This window comes from Triticum aestivum, chromosome 2B, assembly GCF_018294505.1.
Source record: "Triticum aestivum cultivar Chinese Spring chromosome 2B, IWGSC CS RefSeq v2.1, whole genome shotgun sequence".
In the NCBI taxonomy this organism is placed as follows: Eukaryota; Viridiplantae; Streptophyta; class Magnoliopsida; order Poales; family Poaceae; genus Triticum; species Triticum aestivum.
In genome coordinates, this window is record NC_057798.1 from 532,795,687 (window position 1) to 532,801,625 (window position 5,939).

Here is a 5,939-nt window from a genome sequence, read left to right on the forward strand (position 1 = left end):
ACCCCGACCCGGCACCCCGACCCAACACCCCGACCCCGAGACCCCGACCCCGACCCCGACACGGCACCCCGACACCGACACGACACCGCGACCACTGACACCTCCCGAAAAGGTGTTCTTTGGCCTTCCAGAGGCCGACGGGGTCATATATTTGTGAATTATTAGTTAGGTCATATATTTTTCGATTTTGTTATGAAAAACATCATATATAATTGTGTTGATCGGGTAGTTTTAAATGTGCAGTTGTTTATGTTGTACTTGATGATGATACAATTAAGTGATATACATATTATTATTCATGTCGATACTTTTTTTCATGTTGTTCTAATTTCGTTTATTCTTTGTCATGGCAGGTGTTGAAAGATGGTAGGCGCTGGTCGGGAGCGCGCCGAGGCCCCTTCTTCGTCGGCGCGTAGTGTGAGGTCTTCCATTCCACATGCACCTCTCCGCCGAGCGTTGCTGGACAGTATGGTGACACCGCCGGGCCCTTCTTCGTCGACCGCGGTGCCCAGCAGGGGACGTGGTAAGAAGAAGGGCCGAGGTGGAGCACGTGGTCGCGGGAGAGGAGGTAGGGTGACTCTTACGGCGCCTTCCTCGCCGCTGCCCCCAGCTGTTTCACCCGAGCACGTGACTGCTAGGGTGGACTCGTCTGAGGAGGAGGCTACACGGACTCCGGTCCATTAGCCTCCGGTCCACGGGTCTTCGACCCACGAGCCTCGGGTCGACGGGCCTTCGGCCCACGAGACCCCGGAGGAGCACATGTCTGGATGGGGTACTTGGTCGGGTCAGCCTGAGGATGGCGGGGAGCCGAGTGGCCATGCTGATGATGGCGGGGAGCCGAGTGGCCATGCTGATGATGGCGGGGAGCCGAGTGGCCATGCTGATGATGGCGGGGAGCCGACTGATTTTGAGGAGGAGGGGGAGGAGGGGGGCAACGTCTACCAGCGTGGTGCTACACGGCTCCCGTCCGTGCTGGCGACCCGCGAGCAGAGGTGGTTGATTTTCCCTGATGGGGAGAGGTAAGTGCATTTAATATTTTTGTACCTTCTGCATTCATGTTTCTTGAAATAACTAATGCGTTGGCCTTGTCATGCTGCAGGGGTTGGGACCAGCATGAAAGTGTCCGCCGGCCCAACTCCATCCTTGGAGTTCTGATTCGGCAAAACTTTCTGGGGTTTGTCACGTTGCCTGGTGAGGGTCCGCTTCCAGAGGTTGGATTGAGTTGGGAGCACTACTTGGCTGCCCCGGCCCCGCCAGGTGAGATTATCGATGGTGTCTTGTGCAAGACGAGGGCAGACATGGTGATCAGAAAGTTCTGGGTAATTTCTCCTTTACACAATTAAAAATCTTCAACTAGCTAGTTATTAATTGTACTAATCAATATTGTCTCATTTGATTGCAGACATTCTACACATGTGAGGAGGGATACGAGGAGGAGGCTGCAGATGTTATCCAAAAGGAGTGCAAGCGCCTACTTCAGAACTTACGGCATGAGGCTCGGGTGCAGTCTGTTCGAGACTACTACGCCGACCGTGGTATCAAGAAGTCCAAGCAGGATTGTCGCGATAAGTTCTTGAGTAAGGAGCAGTACATGAAGGTAATTCTTAAGGCCTTGTACTTAATTCCTTCATTTAGTAATTCATAGCCGTAGTGCTGAAGTTTCTATTTGCTAACTTAGGCCCCTCAGAGATGGTGTGCGGATCAGATGGATTGTTGGGAGGTGTTGGCCGATGGGTGGTGCTCAAAAGAATGGCGGGCCACCCACAACGAGGCCAAGGACAAACGTGCCCAAATGGAAGGTGTGCCACACCACCAAGGCAGCTCCAACTTATTTCAGTATGGGCGGAACTGGGTATGTGGTTTGCTTCATGATTCATGCAATTCATTCATCATGCTAGCTTTAGCCCTTTAATTACTAATTTACTTTGTTTCTCTCTTTCAGTCACGCTACAATAAGGCGGATAAGGTGCCAGAGGTGTACGACCTGTATGCCATGGCCCACACTGGCTCTTACAAGAAAGTCAAGGCATTCTCTGCGTCTGACCTCGATGATCCAAAGAACTTCACCAACATCTCCTCCCACGACAAGCTCGTGCAATATAGAGATTAGGGGAAGGCGATTAAAGGGGAGGACCTTAACCCGAGCCAGGGTCCCATTGATACAGAGTTGCTGATGATATCTGGTGGCGGGAGGTCCCATGGCTCCATAGCCATGGGAGATGGACTTATCCGTTGTCCTAGCACTCTCTCGAAGATCAAGGCGCGCCAGTCGAGCTCCGCTCCTGAGATAAGGCCTCGTGAATGGCCAATCCAACTCGCCATCAAGGTTAGTTATACGTACTTAGCTATCTTTCTCCATTACATTGTGTGCGCTTCCATCAATGATTACAAATGGTCATGTGAGTGGTGTTGCAGGCTGCTATACAGAGTGAGAGAGATAGAACGGAGAAACTTCTGGCGGAGGCGGCGGAGAGGCAGCGGGAATTGGAGGAGAGGACGACAAAGATGTTGGAGGAGGAGAGGGCACGGAATGACATGCAGGCAAGGGCCATGTATGAGCTCCTTGTGGTAAGTTTCTTCTACAGATTACTTGCTAGTCTTAACATTTGAGACTCATTACTAACTAGTATGACTCTGTTGTGAAAACCAAATGTGGAGTCTGTGTGCGAGAAGTCCGGTCAGACCGCTCCGCCGATGCCAGTGATTGCTCCTGGGAGCACGGTGAGTTTAATTTGAATGGACATTACTTGCTAGTCTTAACATTTGAGTGTCATAATGCTAACGAGACATTGGAAATGATCTTTGGTGCAGCTTAACTCCAGAAACGCATCGCACGATCCTTCTCCAGCTACCGGCACGAGCCAGCCCGCTCCTCCACCTCCCTGATCACGGTAAGTTTCTCTAGACTTAGACTTAGCTTTATTTCCTCCAATATGCTTACCATAATGACCTAGAGTTAGCTTATTTTCCTTCAAAATGACTAAATAAGCTTACTTATGTCAAAAATTGCATAATTAACTTAGTTAGCTCATAAACGATCCATTTTACCTAAGTTAGCTCTAATATGACTCATTTTACCTTAGTTAGCTTACAAGTGATCCAATTTATCCAAGTTAGCTCTAAAATGACCCATTTTAGTAGATTAGCTCGTAAATGATCCATTTTACCTACGTTAGCTTTAAAATGACCCATTTCACCTAGGTTAGCTCCAAAATGACTCATTTCACCTAGGTTAGCTCCAAAATGACCCATTTCACGTAGGTTAGCTCCAAAATGACCCATTTCACCTAGATTTGCTCCTAAATGATCAATTTCACCTAAGTTAGCTAAAAACGATCCATTTCACCTAAATTAGCTCTTAAATGATCCATTTCACCTAAGTTAGGTCATAAACGACCCATTTGAACTAAGTTAGCTCATAAAAGCTCATAAATGATTCATTTCACCTAAGTTAGCTCAAAAACGATCCATTTCACCTAAGTTAGCTCATAAACGATCCATTTCACCTAAGTTACCTCATAAACGACCCATTTCAACTAAGTTAGCTCATAAATGATCCATTTCAACTAAGTTAGCTCATAAACAACCCATTTCAACTTTTTTAGCTCATATATGATCCATTTTACCTAAGTTAGCTCATAAATGACATATACTTCTTGTTCTAGTCTTCTTCTTGTTCTAGTCACCTATTTCTAACTTTCTTATTTACCATTTTGCAGATTTCATTCACTTCATGGAAGCTAGCTTGCTATGATGGAGTGCTTGCTTTTCCTTTGATGAAACTTTGCATTGTATCTAGCTTGCTATGATAGAACTTGCTATCTTGACGAAACTTTGCATTGTAATATGTATATGGATGGAACTTGCTTATGTATGAACAATGTGTATGGATGGAACTTGCTTATGTATGAACAATGTGTATGGATGAAACTGATGTGATATGTGATATGAAACTTATGTGCTGGATATGTGATATGGAAATATATCTGTATATGTCATATATATTTGCTGTGAAAATTGTTGGATTAAAAAAACAGAAAAAAAGACAATATGCAGGCTCTTTGTCGTCTACCACCGACGGCAAAGGGTTCTTTGCCATCAGCAGTGGACGGCAAAGAGGCCACGTGGCAGGCAACTGTGCTTCCTGGGAGGCTGACCAATTTGGTTAATTTGCCATCAGCAGCTGACGGCAAAGGCTTTGCCGTCCGCAGCGGACGGCAAAGGCCTGCCGTTAACCACCTAACGGAGTAACAGCGCATTTATTATCGTCTGTCTTCTTTGCCGTCCGCTGCTGATGGCAAAGGCCCCTTTGCCGTCAGCTGCCCGAAGTAGAGGGCAACGCAACTCTTTGCAGTCCCCTACTTTGCCGTCACCTTTTGCCGTTCGCGGCTGACAGCAAAGGTCTTTGCCGTCCGCCATCCATGCCTTTGACGTCCGCCATGGCAGATGGCAAAGTAGCAGATTCCTGTAGTGGATGTCCAATTTCTTCTTTCACTTCGGTTCAATTTATAAATTTCATTCAGTTCAATTCTTATTGTAGTTGGAGTTCAGTTTCTTTTTTGAGTTCAATTCAGGCATGTGTTTGAACTTGCAACCTCACTGCCTTAAGCTACGATTTCAAATAGAAGTGTACTAAAATGCAGGTACTAGGTGGTGGCATTGCTTCACTTCTCTTGTTACGTTCTCTTCGCCCAAATTCGAAAGATCAAGAAAATAAAATATCATTGTTTTGACATGCACTACTCAAAAGAAGGCATTTCTGTTGAAAAATTGTTTCACTTGACATGTACTTGCCAACAATAATGTATAATAAATCATGGCATTGTATGTAGAAAAAGATATATTGTGTGCTCTGTTGTTGTATTGAGTTGCTATCTATTGCTAATTGTATGATGTTGCTATTGCTCTCCGTGTCATGTTATGCAAGTGACACCGAGTACACGTTGGATGATATACTTGTAAATAGCTAAAAACTGATTTCTTCCAGTTTTTATTTTTTGCCCTTGCCTCTTTGATGTTATGCCCACGTGAAAAGCATTTGGAAGTTTAGCAAGCGAAAAATACTTGTTAGATTCATTTAAAAAGTGTCATATAGTTCAACTTTTATATATAATAAATTCATAATGAAATGTGGGAACAATTCAATATGTGTGTGTGTTAAAAACATAACAATACAGAGAAATTTCGTACGTACTCGTCGAAAAAAATCGCATCAGTTCGAGAGGCACGGAAAAGAAATTTTGGTGCCAATAAAGTTCAAGGGAAAAACAACTTTAAAAAGAAACATGAGAAGCTCACAAGTTAATTTTGTGACGTTGACGTCCAAGTTCTACAATTGATCCGTACAAAGAAAAATTGTGGTCCGTTCTACAAAGAAAATTGGTTTAACTAAAAATATTGATCAGTACAAGTTAAAAACGGTGGTCCGTTCGAAATAAAACAAATGACAGAAATTGAAATTGTAAAAGTTCAAGCAAAAGGAAACCCCATGCAATTCAAATGGTAAAAGTACAAGTCATAAAATAAGTGAAGTCCAGAACATCGGTGTAAAAAAATGTTTAGGTCAAAAAAAAAGAATAAAAAACATTTTCTTTTTGGAAAAAATATCATTCAGCACGATGATATAAACAATGCAAGTACAGGGCCGACGATACAATAATATTTAGTTCAACAATATAAACCATGTAAGTCCAAGGCTAGGATACAGTAAACCGTTAAAAATTTACGAGAAAAATATTACCCAGAAAACAGAGCAAAGTCTAGTTAGTGAAAACACGCTTAGTACAAAGCCATGAAAGCATCAGTACAAGTACCTTTTTTCGAACCATTTAAAATTACTCTACAAAAAATAGCTCAGTACAAACGTACACATATATCAGTATGACTACTCTGTTTTTCAGACGAGAAAACAGCAGGATCCGTCATGCCGTATTCAAGAT

General features: G+C 43.8%; 1 protein-coding gene and 1 long non-coding RNA gene across 2 annotated transcripts in view; both read left to right on the plus strand.

Moving 5' to 3' along the window:
• The window catches only part of LOC123041572 (uncharacterized), a 5,697-nt gene extending 5,253 nt beyond the window's left edge, over positions 1-444 (plus strand). The window contains exon 4 of the transcript XR_006418562.1: positions 354-444. The gene's annotated coding sequence lies outside the window, so the exon portion shown is untranslated. The remainder of the gene's footprint in view (positions 1-353) is intronic.
• Positions 445-1,784: 1,340 nt separating this feature from the next.
• LOC123041573 (uncharacterized) lies at positions 1,785-2,457 on the plus strand. The gene is made up of 3 exons (XR_006418563.1): positions 1,785-1,852; positions 1,943-2,326; positions 2,416-2,457. It is a non-coding gene; the product is annotated as an uncharacterized lncRNA (long non-coding RNA).
• Positions 2,458-5,939: the final 3,482 nt, after the last annotated feature.